Genomic DNA, 21,599 nt, shown 5'->3' with positions numbered 1-21,599 from the left:
AACACCGAGTGTCTGGAGGGAGTATCTGCAGTAACACCGAGTGTCTGGAGGGAGTATCTGCAGTAACACCGAGTGTCTGGAGGGAGTATCTGCAGTAACACAGAGTGTCTGGAGGGAGTATCTGCAGTAACACAGAGTGCCTGGAGGGAGTACCTGCAGTAACACAGGGTGTCTGGAGGGAGTATCTGCAGTAACACAGAGTGTCTGGAGGGAGTATCTGCAGTAATACAGAGTGTCTGGAGGGAGTATCTGCAGTAACACAGAGTGTCTGGAGGGAGTATCTGCAGTAACACAGGGTGTCTGGAGGGAGTATCTGCAGTAACACCGAGTGTCTGGAGGGAGTATCTGCAGTAACACAGAGTGTCTGGAGGGAGTATCTGCAGTAACACAGGGTGTCTGGAGGGAGTTTCTGCTGTAACACAGAGTGTCTGGAGGGAGTATCTGCCGTAACACAGTGTCTGGAGGGAGTATCTGCAGTAACACAGAGTGTCTGGAGGGAGTATCTGCAGTAACACAGGGTGTCTGGAGGGAGTATCTGCAGTAAGACAGAGTGTCTGGAGGGAGTATCTGCAGTAAGACAGAGTGTCTGGAGGGAGTATCTGCAGTAACACAGAGTGTCTGGAGGGAGTATATGCAGTAACACAGGGTGTCTGGAGGGAGTATCTGCAGTAACACAGTGTCTGGAGGGAGTATCTGCAGTAATACAGAGTGTCTGGAGGGAGTATCTGCAGTAACACAGAGTGTCAGGAGGGAGTATCTGCAGTAACACAGGGTGTCTGGAGGGAGTATCTGCAGTAACACCGAGTGTCTGGAGGGAGTATCTGCAGTAACACCGAGTGTCTGGAGGGAGTATCTGCAGTAACACCGAGTGTCTGGAGGGAGTATCTGCAGTAACACAGAGTGTCTGGAGGGAGTATCTGCAGTAACACAGAGTGTCTGGAGGGAGTATCTGCAGTAACACAGAGTGTCTGGAGGGAGTATCTGCAGTAACACAGGGTGTCTGGAGGGAGTATCTGCCGTAACACAGAGTGTCTGGAGGGAGTATCTGCAGTAACACAGAGTGTCTGGAGGGAGTATCTGCAGTAACACAGGGTGTCTGGAGGGAGTATCTGCAGTAAGACAGAGTGTCTGGAGGGAGTATCTGCAGTAACACAGAGTGTCTGGAGGGAGTATCTGCAGTAACACAGGGTGTCTGGAGGGAGTATCTGCAGTAACACAGAGTGTCTGGAGGGAGTATCTGCAGTAATACAGAGTGTCTGGAGGGAGTATCTGCAGTAACACAGAGTGTCTGGAGGGAGTATCTGCAGTAACACAGAGTGTCTGGAGGGAGTATCTGCAGTAATACAGAGTGTCTGGAGGGAGTATCTGCAGTAACACAGAGTGTCTGGAGGGAGTATCTGCAGTAACACAGGGTGTCTGGAGGGAGTATCTGCAGTAACACCGAGTGTCTGGAGGGAGTATCTGCAGTAACACAGAGTGTCTGGAGGGAGTATCTGCAGTAACACAGAGTGTCTGGAGGGAGTATCTGCAGTAACACAGGGTGTCTGGAGGGAGTATCTGCAGTAACACAGGGTGTCTGGAGGGAGTATCTGCAGTAACACAGGGTGTCTGGAGGGAGTATCTGCAGTAACACAGAGTGTCTGGAGGGATATCTGCAGTAACACAGAGTGTCTGGAGGGAGTATCTGCAGTAACACAGGGTGTCTGGTGGGAGTATCTGCAGTAAGAGAGAGTGTCTGGAGGGAGTATCTGCAGTAACACAGGGTGTCTGGAGGGAGTATCTGCAGTAACACAGGGTGTCTGGAGGGAGTATCTGCAGTAACACAGAGTGTCTGGAGGGAGTATCTGTAGTAATACAGAGTGTCTGGAGGGAGTATCTGCAGTAAAACAGAGTTTCTGGGGGAGTATCTGCAGTAACACAGAGTGTCTGGAGGGAGTATCTGTAGTAATACAGAGTGTCTGGAGGGAGTATCTGCAGTAACACAGAGTGTCTGGAGGGAGTATCTGCAGTAACACAGAGTGTCTGGAGGGAGTATCTGCAGTAACACAGAGTGTCTGGAGGGAGTATCTGCAGTAACACAGAGTGTCTGGAGGGAGTATCTGCAGTAACACATGGTGTCTGGTGGAGTATCTGCAGTAACACAGGGTGTCTGGAGGGAGAATCTGCAGTAACACAGAGTGTCTGGAGGGAGTATCTGCAGTAACACAGAGTGTCTGGAGGGAGTATCTGAAGTAACACAGAGTGTCTGGAGGGAGTATCTGCAGTAACACAGGGTGTCTGGAGGGAGTTTCTGCATTAACACAGAGTGTCTGGAGGGAGTATCTGCTGTAACACAGAGTGTCTGGAGGGAGTATCTGCAGTAACACAGAGTGTCTGGAGGGAGTATCTGCAGTAACACAGAGTGTCTGGAGGGAGTATCTGCAGTAACACAGGGTGTCTGGAGGGAGTATCTGCAGTAACACAGAGTGTCTGGAGGGAGTATCTGCAGTAACACAGGGTGTCTGGAGGGAGTATCTGCAGTAACACAGAGTGTCTGGAGGGAGTATCTGCAGTAATACAGAGTGTCTGGAGGGAGTATCTGCAGTAACACAGAGTGTCTGGAGGGAGTATCTGCAGCAATACAGAGTGTCTGGAGGGAGTATCTGCAGTAACACAGAGTGTCTGGAGGGAGTATCTGCAGTAACACAGGGTGTCTGGAGGGAGTATCTGCAGTAATACAGAGTGTCTGGAGGGAGTATCTGCAGTAACACAGAGTGTCTGGAGGGAGTATCTGCAGTAACACAGGGTGTCTGGAGGGAGTATCTGCAGTAACACCGAGTGTCTGGAGGGAGTATCTGCAGTAACACAGAGTGTCTGGAGGGAGTATCTGCAGTAACACAGGGTGTCTGGAGGGAGTTTCTGCTGTAACACAGAGTGTCTGGAGGGAGTATCTGCAGTAACACAGAGTGTCTGGAGGGAGTATCTGCAGTAACACAGAGTGTCTGGAGGGAGTATCTGCAGTAACACAGGGTGTCTGGAGGGAGTATCTGCAGTAACACAGGGTGTCTGGAGGGAGTATCTGCAGTAACACAGGGTGTCTGGAGGGAGTATCTGCAGTAACACAGAGTGTCTGGAGGGATATCTGCAGTAACACAGAGTGTCTGGAGGGAGTATCTGCAGTAACACAGGGTGTCTGGTGGGAGTATCTGCAGTAAGAGAGAGTGTCTGGAGGGAGTATCTGCAGTAACACAGGGTGTCTGGAGGGAGTATCTGCAGTAACACAGGGTGTCTGGAGGGAGTATCTGCAGTAACACAGAGTGTCTGGAGGGAGTATCTGTAGTAATACAGAGTGTCTGGAGGGAGTATCTGCAGTAAAACAGAGTTTCTGGGGGAGTATCTGCAGTAACACAGAGTGTCTGGAGGGAGTATCTGTAGTAATACAGAGTGTCTGGAGGGAGTATCTGCAGTAACACAGAGTGTCTGGAGGGAGTATCTGCAGTAACACAGAGTGTCTGGAGGGAGTATCTGCAGTAACACAGAGTGTCTGGAGGGAGTATCTGCAGTAACACAGAGTGTCTGGAGGGAGTATCTGCAGTAACACATGGTGTCTGGTGGAGTATCTGCAGTAACACAGGGTGTCTGGAGGGAGAATCTGCAGTAACACAGAGTGTCTGGAGGGAGTATCTGCAGTAACACAGAGTGTCTGGAGGGAGTATCTGAAGTAACACAGAGTGTCTGGAGGGAGTATCTGCAGTAACACAGGGTGTCTGGAGGGAGTTTCTGCATTAACACAGAGTGTCTGGAGGGAGTATCTGCTGTAACACAGAGTGTCTGGAGGGAGTATCTGCAGTAACACAGAGTGTCTGGAGGGAGTATCTGCAGTAACACAGAGTGTCTGGAGGGAGTATCTGCAGTAACACAGGGTGTCTGGAGGGAGTATCTGCAGTAACACAGAGTGTCTGGAGGGAGTATCTGCAGTAACACAGGGTGTCTGGAGGGAGTATCTGCAGTAACACAGAGTGTCTGGAGGGAGTATCTGCAGTAATACAGAGTGTCTGGAGGGAGTATCTGCAGTAACACAGAGTGTCTGGAGGGAGTATCTGCAGCAATACAGAGTGTCTGGAGGGAGTATCTGCAGTAACACAGAGTGTCTGGAGGGAGTATCTGCAGTAACACAGGGTGTCTGGAGGGAGTATCTGCAGTAATACAGAGTGTCTGGAGGGAGTATCTGCAGTAACACAGAGTGTCTGGAGGGAGTATCTGCAGTAACACAGGGTGTCTGGAGGGAGTATCTGCAGTAACACCGAGTGTCTGGAGGGAGTATCTGCAGTAACACAGAGTGTCTGGAGGGAGTATCTGCAGTAACACAGGGTGTCTGGAGGGAGTTTCTGCTGTAACACAGAGTGTCTGGAGGGAGTATCTGCCGTAACACAGTGTCTGGAGGGAGTATCTGCAGTAACACAGAGTGTCTGGAGGGAGTATCTGCAGTAACACAGGGTGTCTGGAGGGAGTATCTGCAGTAAGACAGAGTGTCTGGAGGGAGTATCTGCAGTAAGACAGAGTGTCTGGAGGGAGTATCTGCAGTAACACAGAGTGTCTGGAGGGAGTATATGCAGTAACACAGGGTGTCTGGAGGGAGTATCTGCAGTAACACAGTGTCTGGAGGGAGTATCTGCAGTAATACAGAGTGTCTGGAGGGAGTATCTGCAGTAACACAGAGTGTCAGGAGGGAGTATCTGCAGTAACACAGGGTGTCTGGAGGGAGTATCTGCAGTAACACCGAGTGTCTGGAGGGAGTATCTGCAGTAACACCGAGTGTCTGGAGGGAGTATCTGCAGTAACACCGAGTGTCTGGAGGGAGTATCTGCAGTAACACAGAGTGTCTGGAGGGAGTATCTGCAGTAACACAGAGTGTCTGGAGGGAGTATCTGCAGTAACACAGAGTGTCTGGAGGGAGTATCTGCAGTAACACAGGGTGTCTGGAGGGAGTATCTGCCGTAACACAGAGTGTCTGGAGGGAGTATCTGCAGTAACACAGAGTGTCTGGAGGGAGTATCTGCAGTAACACAGGGTGTCTGGAGGGAGTATCTGCAGTAAGACAGAGTGTCTGGAGGGAGTATCTGCAGTAACACAGAGTGTCTGGAGGGAGTATCTGCAGTAACACAGGGTGTCTGGAGGGAGTATCTGCAGTAACACAGAGTGTCTGGAGGGAGTATCTGCAGTAATACAGAGTGTCTGGAGGGAGTATCTGCAGTAACACAGAGTGTCTGGAGGGAGTATCTGCAGTAACACAGGGTGTCTGGAGGGAGTATCTGCAGTAACACCGAGTGTCTGGAGGGAGTATCTGCAGTAACACAGAGTGTCTGGGGGGAGTATCTGCAGTAACACAGGGTGTCTGGAGGGAGTATCTGCAGTAACACAGAGTGTCTGGAGGTAGTATCTGCAGTAACACAGGGTGTCTGGAGGGAGTATCTGCAGTAACACAGAGTGTCTGGAGGGAGTATATGCAGTAACACAGAGTGTCTGGGGGGAGTATCTGCAGTAATACAGAGTGTCTGGGGGGAGTATCTGCTTGTAACATTTATATGCACTGAAAAAAATAATAATAATAAATTGAAAAAAATAAATAAAATGGTTGCAGCTTCCGAATGAATCTAAAATGGATGCTGTGCAGTAGGTGGGTGGGTCTGCTAGGGAGGGTGTGCTGCTGATTGACTGGAATGTGTCTGCTGACTGTGAGGTACAGGGTTCGCCCGCGGAGGCGAAGGTGAACATGCTATGTTTGCCGGGAACTATTCGCCAGCGATCCGTTCGGGATATCACTACTCAATAAATGGTTAAAAGACCGTCGAAATCTAGAAATCTGTTTTTGGGGAAGAATAAATGTGATTAACTCATATGTGATACCAAAGTGATATTTATTCACTATACACCACACCAAATTGCAGTGAATTGAAATCGGAATAGCAAAAACTAGGCTAATATAGTAAAGCTTTGCCTTAAAAGGACACTCCAGACTCCTAAAGAATTTCAACATGCTAAATGATTTATGATTTATGTATGTAGAGTGTGTCCTTGTTACACCCTTGTTATGATTTATGTATATAGAGTGTGAGACCTTGTTACACCCTCCTGGCTGTCAATCAGACATCAGTTCCTGGTATTTCCTGGTTTTGTTAGCTTAGTGGTGGTAATTGCACAGCGCACCTGCATTGCAAGGACTTCTAATTGAGCTGCATTGGGAAGTCTATAGGCAGGATTAGAAGGGGAAGTTTTGCATAGACTTCAGACCCGAGATTTGCAGCTTTTCCAAGCTGTTTTTAGGCATACCTAAATGTATGCATGTTTTCATTGGGGTTATATCTACTAAATATTGATTTATTTATTTTGTTTTAAATGGTTTTTATTTTTGTGAACAGTGCGTATAGTCAAGTACTTTACATTTATGACTGTGTATGCCTACGTAGAGGCTTAGCTCAGATGGAAAAGCGTTGTATGACGGTGAGCCGTCCAGTGCAACAGGTCTAATCAACAGTTACAATATAACAGTAACAAAGCGGTAACAAAGTGAACTCTGTACAGTTAACAATCATATGTTTGCTGATGGCAATGCTGTGGAAGTTAGTAGTAAAAGCTCTTTGAGCATAGGTTGCGCGAGAGCATGTGTTCTCTCAGCCCCCTCTAGTGAGCAACACAGGTAGAGTCAGGTACTTGTATTCTGAAACTTGCCATTGTATAAGAGCCTTATAGGTGATCATTATATAAACAAAATGAGAAACGTTTGTCTTGTGTGTGTCTGTGTGTGTGCCTTAATCATACGTAGCATAGTTGTCGTAGAGTTCAGTTCCGATTCCAGTATCTGGGTGGCTATGTGTGTCCAAGTTATGTCGTGTTTGTGGGTGTGAGGGTCTGGGATTTGGGAAAGGGGATGGGTCGAGAAACATAGTGAAGTAGGGAGGCAAGGCATGTGGGGGGGGGGGGGGCTGGAAGAGATAGTGGCATCAGGGCGTGCGGGCATCCCTGCCGCCTCGCCTATCTGTATCCCCATTCTCCGCCCCAGACCGCCCCGCCCCGTCCGCATCACCGGTGGCCGGCTGTCAGGGTACCTGGAGTCTCTACCTTTGAGAGAGGTAGAGACTTAGAAGGTTATCCGTCCGGACGCCATGTCTCCTCGGTCTCCCGCGGTTCACTCGGTCTTGCTAACGCCGGCCGCGAGGGAGTCACTTCCTTTTATAACAGAAGGACCGGAGGTAGACGTCATGACGCTAACCCGAAACATCCTGCCACTCAAATCTCGGGAGACGAATCAGGACTCGCCGGAGGCGTGTCCCCTCTCCCTAGCCAGGATACTTAACGGTGGTTCTCTCATTCACTCATTGCCCTGTCGTGGTTCTAGTCCGCCTAGTCACTCAGTGCTTTATTATTCACTTGTCTTTTGGTTCTGACCCGGCTTTGTTGTTTACTCTCCTGCCTTTCTGTTATCCTTGACCCGGCTTGTCTCTCGCTTACCTGTCCTCTGTTATCCTCGACCTCGGCTTGTCTCTGACCATTCTATTGTAGTTATACGTTAGTCCGGCCATTCTAAGGACCGGTATACGTATCAGCTACTCTTTGTACTCTGCGTGTTGGATCCCTGACCCGATCCTGACATTACGACAGGGCCATGGATCCTGCAGGTACAAATTGTCAGCTTGGTTCTCCTGATCCTAGGTTTGACGCCATGGATCATAGGATGGATCAGATGGCTCTGGCACTACAGGCGCTGCTGTCTCGCCCTATTAATCCACCTGAGGAGAGGCGTAACACTTCTGCTTCTTCTGTGGGTTCAGGGTTAGAGGTAGCTACTGTAGGTGCTTCTTCCCAAGTTACCCCACCTGTACGTTATGCTGGTTCCCCTGAGAGGTGTCGTGGCTTTTTGAACCAGATCAGTATTCATTTCGAGCTACAGCCCCGTTCATACCCTACTGATAGGTCAAAGGTGGGATTTATTATTACCTTACTCATTGAGAAAGCTCTGAGATGGGCGAATCCGTTGTGGGAGAATGATAATCCATTAGTCTATAACTATAATTCCTTTGTAGCTGCTTTTAAAAGAACTTTTGACCCTCCTGGCAGGAAGGCCAATGCAGCCAGATTACTGTTGCGCCTTAGACAAGACAACCAAACACTTGTGGATTATGCACTAGAGTTCAGGTCTTTGGCGGCAGAGGTAAAATGGAATGAACAGGCCTATATAGACGTATTCTTAAATGGATTATCTGATGTAATACTTGATGAGGTAGCTACAAGAGAACTTCCCGAGAATCTGGAGGACTTAATTTCCTTTATCTCCCGTATTGACGAACGCCTAAGGGAGAGACAGAATACTCGAGATAGAACCGCTAAATCTTTCTCTAGACTAGTACCATCATTTCAAGTTGCTGAAACCAAAGATCCACAGGTTTCAGAACCTATGCAGTTAGGCCTTACTCGTCTCTCAGAGGAGGAGAGACAGTACAGGAGAAGAGAGGGACTGTGTATGTATTGTGGGTTCAGAGGTCATGTACGTTTGAGCTGTCCCAGCCGTCCGGGAAACGCTCGCACCTAAGTTTCTCTAGAGGACAGACCTTGGGTGTTTCGATTTTGTCCTCTACTCATAACTACAAAGAACATAGACTCCTATTACCGGTCTCTTTAACTTGGGAGAAGGGAACTTTAGAAACTATGGCATTGATAGACTCCGGCGCTGCTGAGAGTTTTATCGACCAAAAGTTTCTCACCAAACACACTATCCCATCCCAGTTAAGGAAGACACCCTTGGCTGTTGAAGCCATTGATGGTAGACCTTTAGTTGAGCCTGTGATTTCCCGGGAGACCACACCTCTTTACTTAACTATTGGTATTCTACACAAGGAGGAAATATCCCTACTACTCATTTCATCCCCTTCTGTTCCCATAGTCCTGGGATACTCCTGGCTTAAGAAACATAACCCCGTTATAGATTGGAGATCAGGGGAAATAGTTTCTTGGGGCCAGAATTGTCAAGAGAGTTGTTTAAAGAAAGTGTCACCTCTTTGTAGTGTCAACCCACTTAATAACGCTACTGACTCTACCAAAGTACAGATACCGTCCTTGTATCAAGATTTAAAGGCAGTATTTGACAAAAGAAAGGCTGATACCTTACCACCACATAGGCCTTTTGATTGCAAAATTAATTTACTTTCTGGTACCATGCCCCCCAGGGGTCATGTATATCCTTTGTCCACGAATGAAAACTTAGTTCTAGAAGAGTATATTCGTGAAAACCTAGACAAGGGGTTCATTAGAAGATCCTCCTCTCCTGCTGGGGCTGGATTCTTTTTTGTTAAAAAGAAGGATGGTTCTTTAAGACCTTGCATTGACTACCGAGGTCTTAACAAGATAACCATCAGAAATGTTTATCCGATTCCCTTGATCACCGAGCTTTTTGACCGATTAAAAAGTTCTAAAATTTTCACTAAGTTAGACCTTAGAGGTGCTTATAATTTGGTGAGAATCCACGACGGTGACGAGTGGAAAACTGCATTCAATACTCGATATGGGCACTATGAGTATACTGTAATGCCTTTTGGTCTCTGCAATGCTCCGGCAGTATTTCAGGACCTTATTAATGAGGTTCTTAGGGAGTTTCAAGATGACTGTGTAATTGTATACCTTGATGATATTCTTATACATTCCAGGGATATTGAGACTCACCACAGGCAAGTCAGGAGGGTTTTACACAAACTTCTTCAGCATGGCTTGTACTGCAAACTGGAGAAATGCAGCTTTGACCAATCCCAAACTACGTTTCTTGGTTATGTGATTTCTGGGGAAGGGTTTGAAATGGATCCGGAGAAGCTCCAATCCATACTAGACTGGCCTTTACCTCAGGGTCTCAAGGCTATCCAGAGATTCATTGGTTTCTCTAATTACTACAGACGTTTCATTAAGGGATACTCCTCTATCATTGCTCCCATCACTAACATGACCAAACAAGGGGCTGAGACTAAGAATTGGTCTACTGAAGCTCTTCGGGCTTTTGAGACACTCAAAGAGCTGTTTGCTTCCGCACCAATTTTAGTTCACCCTGATACTACTCTACCTTTCCTACTCGAAGTAGACGCTTCTGAGACAGGTATAGGTGCTGTTCTGTCCCAAAGGTTGGGTGTAGATAAACCATTACATCCTTGTGGATACTTTTCCAAAAAATTGTCCGGTACTGAAAGCAGATATGACATTGGTGACAGGGAACTACTAGCGGTTATAATGGCCTTGAAGGAGTGGAGACATTTATTGGAGGGTACTTTGCATCCTGTTACTATTTTGACGGATCATAAAAACTTATCCTATATTGGGGAGGCTAAACGACTATCATCTAGACAGGTTCGTTGGTCCATATTTCTCACTCACTTCAACTACGTACTCACATATAGGCCAGGTTCTAAGAATTCTAAAGCCGACGCCTTATCTCGCCAATATGAACCTGCTGCCGTATCTGAGCCGGTTTTGTCCTCTATAGTACCCAAGTGTAACATTATCGCTAACACTACTCTCAAAGTTCATTCTCCGCTACTTGATCAGATAAGGAACTTGCAGCATCTGGCACCTAGACTGACTCCGGTTTCCAGACTTTTCGTTCCTCCTGAACTTCAATTGGAGCTCTTACAGTGTCTTCACGAGAGTAAGGTGGCTGGTCATCCGGGTGTCCGCAAGACGTATTCTTTGATCTCCAAGGATTTCTGGTGGCCGTCGTTACGGAAGGATATTAAGGATTTTATCGGGGTTTGTGTGGTCTGTACTAAAACCAAACTACCGCATACGCTTCCTTGTGGCCTTCTACAACCGCTGGAAATTCCTGACAAACCTTGGTCCTGTGTGGCAATGGACTTTATTGTGGATCTGCCGGTTTCTAAAAAACACACTGTTATCCTCACCGTAGTCGATAGGTTTACCAAGATGGCACATTTCGTACCTTTGCCTAAACTCCCGACTTCTCCTGAATTGGCGGAGGTCTTTGCTAAAGAGATTTTTCGTTTACATGGGATTCCTTCTGAGATCACTTCTGATAGAGGCTCCCAATTTGTTTCACGTTTTTGGAGGTCGTTCTGTTCTCAATTAGGCATCAAATTGAATTTTTCGTCCGCCTATCATCCTCAGTCTAACGGAGCTGCTGAACGAACTAACCAGAAGATTGAGCAATACTTACGTTGTTTTGTTTCCGAACACCAGGACGATTGGGTCGGTTTGATTCCTTGGGCAGAGTTTGCGCACAACAATCTTGTTTGTGACTCCACGCATTCAAGTCCCTTCTTCATGAACTATGGCTTTCATCCATCCATTCTTCCCCCGGTTTCTCCTTCCCAAGGAGTGCCGTCGGTTGATGTCCATGTGGCCAACTTGAGGAAGTTGTGGGATCAGACTCGACAGATTCTTCTACACAATTCTGTACTGGTAAAGAAACATGCTGACAAACGTAGAAGGGCGGCTCCGAATTTTGTTCCAGGCGATAGAGTGTGGTTGAGCACTAGGAATATTCGTCTTAAAGTTCCTTCCATGAAATTCGCTCCTCGTTATATTGGTCCCTACAGGATCTTGACTCGAATTAACCCAGTGGCATATCGTCTAGCTCTTCCAGCTACTTTACGCATCCCGAACTCCTTTCACGTGTCATTGTTGAAACCTCTAATCTGTAACAGATTCTCCTCCACAATCGCCCCTCCGCGCCCTGTTCAGGTGGAGGGTCAGGAGGAATATGAGGTTAACTCCATTATTGATTCTCGTGTCTCCCGGGGACGAGTACAATATTTAGTTGACTGGAAGGGATATGGTCCTGAGGAGAGGAGTTGGGTACCACAAGAGGATGTTCATGCTCCTCGTCTTCGCAGGGCATTTCACTCCCGTTTTCCATCTCGCCCCGGCTCCTTCCGCCCGGTGGGCGTATCTGAGGGGGGGGGTACTGTCAGGGTACCTGGAGTCTCTACCTTTGAGAGAGGTAGAGACTTAGAAGGTTATCCGTCCGGACGCCATGTCTCCTCGGTCTCCCGCGGTTCACTCGGTCTTGCTAACGCCGGCCGCGAGGGAGTCACTTCCTTTTATAACAGAAGGACCGGAGGTAGACGTCATGACGCTAACCCGAAACATCCTGCCACTCAAATCTCGGGAGACGAATCAGGACTCGCCGGAGGCGTGTCCCCTCTCCCTAGCCAGGATACTTAACGGTGGTTCTCTCATTCACTCATTGCCCTGTCGTGGTTCTAGTCCGCCTAGTCACTCAGTGCTTTATTATTCACTTGTCTTTTGGTTCTGACCCGGCTTTGTTGTTTACTCTCCTGCCTTTCTGTTATCCTTGACCCGGCTTGTCTCTCGCTTACCTGTCCTCTGTTATCCTCGACCTCGGCTTGTCTCTGACCATTCTATTGTAGTTATACGTTAGTCCGGCCATTCTAAGGACCGGTATACGTATCAGCTACTCTTTGTACTCTGCGTGTTGGATCCCTGACCCGATCCTGACACCGGCTCTCCTTGGTTCCTTGTCTGCTCCTCCCTAAAGTCTGATGTAGTCAAAAGGGCTACGAAGTCGTCTGAGGTGACATATTTCATCCAGTAGAACCACCTCTTCGTGTACCTTTCCTTTGTCGCTGCTGTGGTTGCCTTCAAGTCTTCATATTTCCGGGTGTCCTCCACCTCTTCCACCCATCGTCGGAGTGGGGGGGTGCGTGGTTGTTTCCAAAAGATAGGGACTGTTGTTTTCGCTGCATTGAGGAGCCTGGGTATCACTGATCGTTTATATACCTGCATGGGCATCGTCGTGTGGTGCAGCAAGAAGGGGGCCGGCGTCATTGGGAGGCATTCCTCCGTAGTTTCGGTGATCACTCGTCCCACCATTTCCCAGAATGGTCTAATGAGAGTGCAGTCCCACCAGAGGTGTAAGAACGTCCCGGCCTCTCTTCCACATCTCCAGCATGTGTCTGATTTTGAGCTGTCTCTGGTGTGAATGTCTGCTGGAGTGACGTACCACCTCGTGAATATTTTATATGAGGTTTCCTGGAGCCTCGCTGAGCCGGGGGTCTTCTGGATGAGTGCAATTATTTTATCCCAGTCTGTGTCTGTGAGTGGCTCCTCAAGGTCCTCTTCCCATCTCCTAATGCATGGCGGTGCCAGGAGGTACCGTCCGGTTGCCAGCGAGGTGTATATTTGAGAGATCGCCCTGGGGGGCGGTGTGTCCGTTCTGCATAGGGTTTCGAACTCCGTACATTCCCGTATAAGGCTCGGTTGTTGGGGGATTGAGCGTGTGTAGCGCCGTAGTTGTTCACGCGCCATAGTGTGCAATAGGGTATGTCTTTGGTCCGGAAATAGGGTGGTTATTGGGTGTATTGCGCCCGTGGATGTTAGCACATCTCCTATCCGAGGCAGCGCGTTATTGAGCCCTGATTGCAGGGTTGGGCCCATGTCCCCTGCTGGGAAATCCGGGTTACCTCTGAGGGGAAGTAGGGGACTCGGGTCCGTCGTAAGATAGAATTTGGGCCCTGTCTGGTGCCAGATCCTGAGTGTGGTCTTCACAAACGGGTTCACGTGTTGTACGTGTCGGCTAGCTTCCTTAGTGAGCCAGGGTAGGGCTCGCAGGTCGCAGTTAGTGCTGTCCTCTTCCAGTTGGATCCTTGGTTTTCCTCGCGGCTTGGTTGACCAGTTAATGATCCTTGTGAGGTGGGTTGCGATGTAATACTTCTTGAAATCAGGGAGGGCTAGGCCCCCTTTGAGTTTCGGGATAGTCAATTGGGAGTGGGCTATTTGGGGGGTTTTGCCTTTCCAGATGAAGTGCCTGACTGCCGCTTGGATGGATGTGAAGAAGCTGTTTGGTGCCGCGACCGGTACGGTTTGGAAAACAAATAAGAATTTTGGGAGAAGAGTCATCTTCACCGCGTTGATGCGGCCAGTCCAGGATATGTAGTATGCGTTCCAGGCCTGTAATTCTGCCTGCGCAGTCTGAAGGAGCGGCAGGAAATTGTGTGAGTACAGGTCTGCCGGGTTCTGCGTGAGCCACACCCCTAGGTATCGCATCTTGGTGGTGCACCAGCGGAAGGGAAAGCGGCGCCTGAGAGTCTGCGCTTGGGTGTGTCCAACGTTGAGGTTTAACATTTCTGATTTGGTATAATTGATACGTAGTTTGGAGACGTTGCCGTATGTTTCGAATTCCGTCATGATCTTTCGCAGTGTCGTAGCCGGGTGTTGTACGATGAAGAGGAGGTCGTCCGCATAGGCCAGGACTTTGTGGTGTGAGCGACCAATGCTGAGTCCGCGTATCTCCTCGTTGCTTCTGATGTTGTTAAGGAATGGCTCCAGGGTCAGCGCGAAGAGCTGGGGAGATAGGGGGCAGCTTTGACGTGTTCCATTGCGTATTCGGAATGGGTCCGTGAGGGCCCCATTGATGCGGAGTCTCGCCGTTGGGTCACTGTATAGCGTCTGAACCCATTGTATGTATTTGGGGCCGATGCCTAGGCCGCGTAGGGTTTCGAAGAGGAATTCCCAGTTGACCCTATCGAAAGCCTTTTCGGCGTCCGTGGAGAGGATTAGGGTCTGCTGTTTGGATCGCGTGGCTATGGAGATCAGGTTCAGTGCCCGTATGGTGTTATCTCTAACCTCTCTCCCTGGGATGAACCCTGTTTGATCTGGGTGGACCAGGTCCGGAAGCAAAGGCGCCAGGCGGCCAGCCAGCACGCTTGCCAGGAGCTTGACGTCCACATCCAGGACTGAGATCGGGCGGTAGCTAGCACATGATGTCGGGTCCTTACCCTCTTTTGGGAGGAGGGTGATGTTCGCTGCCGTGAATTGGGTTGAGGGGGTTGCCCCATCCAAGATCGAGTTTAGAGCCGAGTGTAATTTCGGTAGGAGATCCGGCATGAATGTTTTATAGTACAGCAGAGGCAGTCCGTCTGGCCCCGGTGCCTTCCCCGTCTTAGCCTTTCTGAGTGCATAGGTCAGCTCCTCCACGGTGATAGGGGCCTCCAGCTCGTCCCGTTCTGGGGCTGCTATTTGTTTCAATCCTGCTGTGTCAAGGTATGCGCGGATGGCCTCCCCCTTGTGAGGTGTCGCATTGGCCTGTGTGTCTGGTTTCAGATTATAGAGGTCCTCGTAGTATTGGGTGAACGCTGCTGAGATCTGGTTGGGTAGGTGGCATATCTGTCCCGTGGCATTCCGAATCTTGGGTATATACAGGTGGTTCCTGCGTTTCTTTAGTAGCGTTGCCAGGAGTCTCCCACATCTGTTTCCATGTTCATATACCCGGTGTTTGAAGTGTTGGTAGGGGCGTTGGATTGTTCGGTTCAAGTGTTCGGTGAGGTGGGTGCGCTTGAGAAGGAGGTCTCGATAGGTCGATGGGTTCAGTGAATGCTTATGATGACATTCCAGTTCTGCAATGTCCTTATTGAGGTCTGTTATCGTCTGGTTGTATGCCTTTTTCATCTCCGAGCATCGCGCAATGAAGTGTCCCCGGAGTACCGCTTTATGTGCCTCCCAGCATAGCAGGGGCGACACGTCTTCTGTTTCATTTAAAAGAAAGTAGTCTTGAATAGTTTGTTTAGTCTCGGTAACCAGGTTAGGGTCTTTGAGGATTGATTCATTGAGCCGCCAAGACACCTGACGGGGTCGGAACAGGGGTGACTTGATTCGTATGCGGATGGGGTTATGGTCCGACCACATCATGGGCAGGATTTCCGATTCCACTAGAAGAGGCAGGTTGTGATACTGTAGGAGGAAGTAATCGAGCCTGGTGTAGGTGGCGTGCGTCGTGGAGTAGAACGTGTAGTCCCTCGCGGTGGGGTGCAGCGCTCTCCAGCAGTCTGTAAGTTGGTGATGGTGCAGCAGTTGTACCGTCCGTGAATGTCTATTGGGTGTCCGCTGTGCTGGGTTTGCTGTGGAGTCCTGATGATGGAGCGGAAGATTAAGATCTCCTCCTATGATCAGGGTGCCGTCCGCGAATCCCATCAGGGTCTTCAGTGCCGAGCGGAGGAATCCGAATTGGTTGGTATTGGGCGCGTATAGAGTCGCGAAGGTGTATGCCTGATCCTGGATGGTCCCCTTCGTAAAGATGTATCTGCCGTGGGGGCATCTAAGCGTGTCCTTTTCGACGAACGGGATCCTTCTGGAAAACAGGATGCCCACGCCCAGTGTGCGGCGGTGTGGATTGTTGCTGAAGAATCCTAGTGGGTAGTTATGGTCTCGCAGGGATGGTGTTCGGTTCTCTTGAAAGTGTGTCTCTTGTAAGAAGGCCACCGATGCGCGGTATCTTTTCAGGTCCCGCAAGAGTCGTGATCGCTTCTCTCGAATATTGAGGCCCCGAACATTGTCTGATAGGATGTTCAGGTCCTCCTCAACGTAGGGAGCGTCACCTATAGCCGGCGCGGCCCTCCGGGGCATCTTTGGCGGGCGGTATATGGGGGGGAGACCGGGGGGGAGGGTAAGAGGGAAAGAGGGGGGGTGAGGAGAGAGAGAGAGGGGGGGTGAGGAGAGAGAGGGTGAGGAGAGAGAGAGAGAGAGGGTGAGGAGAGAGAGAGAGAGAGAGAGAGAAGAACACAACCCAAGGGGAGGGGGGGGGCGGAATGAGGTGTGTGTGAGCGTGTGTCTGTGTTGTGGTCTCCAAGGGACCTTAGGTATTGTTGGGTCGGTGGACTGAAGTCCCGGTGGTAAGGTCCGTGGACCCAGAAAGTCTGGTGTCCGGGGCTACTCCTGGACGGGGGTACTCTGCTCAGTTGAGGGTACCTTTTTGTCCCAACCCTTCGGGGTATGCGGGTATCCCCCGTTTGCCACCGGCTGACGGGAGGGATTGTCCAAGCCGTGCCTCAGTGGCGCCGGGGGGTAGCCGTCTGTCCGGCCGTCAATGACAGGGATCGGTGTCTGTCAGGTAATGTGAGAGTGCGGCCCGTGTAGGCCCTACTTCTATCTGGGTAAGCTACCCCTGTGAGTGCATGTAGTGGGGCAGGTCTCGGTTTGCCTGTGTGTGGGTAGCCTAGTGTTTCATGTCGCCCCTTGATCTGAGCACAGGTTGTGGGTTCTGCGTATCGTGCGGTGCCAGTGCGTGTGTGAGTAGTCTGCGAGGTATGTCGGGGTAGGGTGCTTGTTGTCTTGCGGGTATCGAGGTTGCCCTCCCAAGCATGGGTGGGTCTGTGACCTGGGTGGTCCTATTTTCGTGCAGGTGTGTGCGTTATGCAGTAGCAGTATGTGGGTGTGACCTGGGCGTCACTGATTGCTCCTGAGCAGATGTGTCTGTATTGAACTCTTACAGTCGTTCCCATGCCCTGTGGGCAGTACTTCCCCCCCCCACCTCCCCACTATATGTCCGACCTGGGTGCCTTTATGGATATGTCTGCATACAGGTGCCCGTGATGTCCCACCTCCAGCAATTCCCTCCTCTAGCCTTTCTCCCCCCCCTCCACTTTGTATCCTTCATTGTTTCTTACCTCCCCCCACCCCCCCCCTACTCTCTTCCATCCCCCCACCCTCCATTCTGTGGGTCTTGCTCCTTATCCCCCTCCCCGCCCGTCTCATCCGCCTTCTCGTCTGCCATTGCCCCCCTCCCTCCTCCCCCCCCCCTAATCTCCCAGGCGTATGTTTGTCACATCCTTGCCTGTTTCCTGTTGCCCTCCCTCCGTGTGTCCCAGTGTCCGTAAAGTGATGTGCAGATGATGGGCCATGTGGCCTATTACCTCGCGGTGGGGAACCAGAATGACCATGCGACTGTGTGACACCCTCCCTCCCCCCATTGTCCTGCATTGTCCATACAGATAGGCCATATTTGGGCGGCCAACTACGCCAATGACTTCAATGGTATCAGAGCACCCTACGGTGGTCGCTGCTGGTCTGAATTGTAGTCGTCCTGTTTGCGGTAGCACAAGTTGCTCTGTGTGAATGTCCCAGGTCTCAGGACCCCATGTGTAGCAATGTCCCGGTCTCCCATACGACCCCCTCCCCAAGTGGAGGATACACCCCTCCTGTTATGTGCGTGTGGTCAGTGGCCCCTGGTGTTTAATAAAGTACTCACGGGTGTGCTGGATAGATGTGTTAGCGGTTCGTCCCCTCCCAGCATGTCCATGTGTCGCTGTTGCATCCTCTATTCCTCTGATCTCGTCGGATCTTGGTGCCACGGACGGTTGCGTTGGGGCCTATCTCCGCCCTGGCCTCTGCCCATAGGTGGTGGTGGCGGGCCTGTCGCTTGTTGTAGAAAATGGGGGTCCAGCCAGTTCGGTACCTGGGTCTGTGGGAGCCCCAGGGAGCGCTGGAACACCGGTACGTCCACCGGGGCCCTGATGACATGGATGTTTGGGCCTCTGCGGGCAGATAAGGAGAAGGGGTATCCCCATCTGTATGGGATACCCGCCGCTTGGAGTGCCACGGTGACCGGTCTGAGAGCCTTCCTAGCTTGCAGGGTGTAACGCGATAGGTCTTGGCAGATGGATATTTGCTGATTGTCAACGCGGATTGTACCCATGCGGCGCGCATTGCGCAGTATATCTTCCTTGAAGGCGAAGTTGTCTAAACAGCAAACAATATCTCGTGGCTGTTCGCCAGTAGCAGGTGGCGCGCGCAGGGCACGGTGGGCTCTGACCAGGCCTAATCTGTTGATTTGTTGGCCTCCCAGGGTATTGCTGAAGATTGTGCGCAGAATTTCAGGTATATTCTCCCCTGGGCCCTCTTCTCTCACTCCCCTCACACGGAGGTTTAGCCTGCGCCCCCTGTTATCTAGGTCATCCACCCAGGTGGTTAGATGGGCCAGGCTGGCTTCACAGCCCTGTATGGTGTTGCGTGTTGTTGCTATGTCTGACCTTATTGCTCTGGTGTCAGCTTCATTCACTGTGAGGCGTGCATCCATGCCAGCTACATCTGCCTTCACCTGTGTCAGCTCCTCACGGATCGCTTTGCAGAGGCGGTCGGAGAGTGCCTCCAGGTCTGCCTTGGTGAGTAGATTGGGCAGTAGGGCGCGCAGATCCCCCTCCAGCGTCCCCCGTGATGCAGGTGAAGCCGATGGGGCCGGGGAGAATTCCGCGGGAGTCTCGGGCGGGGAGCCCGTCGTCTCGCTTAGGGCCTCCATTTCCGGCTGGGAGGTGAGGTCCCTCGGGGTGGTGAGGTAGGACCGGATGGTCTGCTCGGTCCTGGACCCCGATTGTTTAGGGGTACCCTGGGGTTCAGTGGGCTTCTTTGTGCGCCCCATCGCGGGATGTAATGTGCGGGGTATGCCTATTGTAGCCGTGTATTGCTTCGGGCCTCGAGGAGCTTCTCTCTCACGCGGCCATACTTGTCGGCAGCCGGACACGCCCTCGTGATACCAAAGTGGAACTATATGTTCCAAATGTTACCTCTCCATATTCCGACTTATTGGCTTGAGTTAATACAAAAAAGCTTCACTCAATATATTTGGAAAGGTAAGAAGCCAAGATTAAAGCAGTCAATATTAGCACAAAAATTAAATAAGAGTGGGCTTGCTTATCCGTCAATAATGAATAACTTTAAAGCAGCTACAATTTTACATATCTATAGAATGCAATTAGAAGAAAATAAAAATGAAGGATGGTATAAGATGGAAATGAAGGCAGGTGAAGCTTCTAGTTTGGACTGTTTAATTTGGAACATAGATAAATTCTATAAAAAAGAATATACTAATACTATTTTGGCTCATGTATTAAATAATTGGTTTAAAATAAAGAAAGTATTAAATACTGAAAAAAAAATTCCAAGCTATTTAGAGCTAAATATTGTGGAAAACCAAGTAGAAGATTTAAATCTTAATAATTGGAAAAAAGTAGGGATATTACAATTGGTACAATTATTGACAGAAGGAACAATCAAAACTTTCGTTCAAATAGCCTTCCATCTAAAGAGTTGTTTAATTTCTTAAGACTTAAAAGCTATATGACTACACATCTAATTACATCAAAATCTAATCCGGACAATCTGATTGATTCATTATTTACTTAAAAAAAAATTAAAAAATAAGCCACTTTCCAAAGCTTTAATATTGAGCAAAGCAAGCGTCAAATATGTAATTCCAACAGCTATATCTGTATGGAAAAAATATTTAAATATTGATATTAATCTGAAACAATGGGGTTCTTCAATGATGGATGTTATGAAGACTATACATTCGTTAAATTTGTTGGAAACACATTTTAAAGTTCTAAACAGATGGTACTTAGTACCGGATAAATTAAATAAAATATATCCTTCAATAAATCCCGTATGTTGGAGATGTAGATTTGCAAGAGGTAATTTTAAACATATATGGTGGGACTGTCAAAAACTGATAAATCTTTGGTTGGCAACACAAAAGTTTATATCTGTAGATCTAAAACTCGAGTTGAGAACTTCCCCAGAGGTTGTTTTGTTACATCTAAATTGGCCACCTATGTCGTACGAATCAAAATTAATTCTTATACACCTTTTTTTGGCTGTTAAAATAGTTGTTGCGAGATGGTGGAAAAAAGATCTAGAGGTCCCCTGGAAGAAAGTAAAAAATTTACTTGAGTTTCAGATAAAAAATGGAGTTGATGTTGAGTAAACAAAAACTAAGTAAAAAAGTATCTGTCTGGTTTAAATGTTCGAAATTAATTAATGGAGGAAATATGAGATAAGTAAGTCTCTATTAAGTTGAAGTAATATTAGCCAAAATGTGTATACCTTGAACATTGGTAATTTATGAGTCAGATTTAGAGCTCCTCCTACCCAATTGTGGAAAACGTTAAAAAATTTCCATTTAGAAGTATAAATTACTAATAGAAGTATTGTTATTTGTTAAATGTTTAAATAAATAATAAAAAAATAAAGATTAAAAAAAAAAACAGGCACTGTTCGTGCAATTGGGACTATATGGTTAGTTTACTGAACAACTGCACGAACACCCTGGAGCTTGTTAACACCTATTAACAACTTGGAACGTTTCTCACCGCAGTGTTCTAATTGTTAGTCTGGGTGGCCGCGATTCCTATGAACAACCACGAGGTGGCGCCCACCATGTTCGCATGAACGCAGCAGCTGTGTTTGGGTTTGAATCTCATGGAACTGAAATCGGATACAGAAACTCCCGAACACCGCTGGACTTCCATCATTGCCTGCGTTTGTTTGTTTCTATTCAGCTTAGAAGGGCACTGTTCAGTCAGATAATTCGTCTGGATGAAGGGAACAAGCTCCAGGGTAAGACTATTGACTCTATTCGGTAGTTTGTTCATTTGCAAACTAGACTGGCCGCAAGCCCTGATTCTCTGGAAACTGTTTTGGGCATGAAACCATGCATGCGGTCGGTCAAAAAGAGACTTCCATGAATTTCCTGAACCCCTGCTCTGATCTGAGTGATTTTTGGATATGTTGTTCACCCAGATCAGGGCTATTAGGGGAAGTGAAATTTAGGGGATATGTTGGATATTGGGGTTCTTTTCATACTTCACCCACTGGAGGTTCACCCACCGGAAGCTGGATCCTGGTCTTGGGTCCAGGGTGGGTGGAGGACGGTGAGTTCCCAGCCAAGCTGTAACACTGGACGTGGGGACTACAGTGCTGATTGTGTCGGGTGGAGTGCTTGGAGTCCTCCTTGAGCACTAAGTGCATCGACTGACGGAGGCACCCGGTCGGGGTGCCAG

Source organism: Pelobates fuscus, chromosome 3, assembly GCF_036172605.1.
Source record: "Pelobates fuscus isolate aPelFus1 chromosome 3, aPelFus1.pri, whole genome shotgun sequence".
Lineage (NCBI taxonomy): Eukaryota > Metazoa > Chordata > Amphibia > Anura > Pelobatidae > Pelobates > Pelobates fuscus.
The sequence above is the reverse complement of the archived record's forward strand: the minus strand, read 5'-3'. Positions refer to the sequence as shown.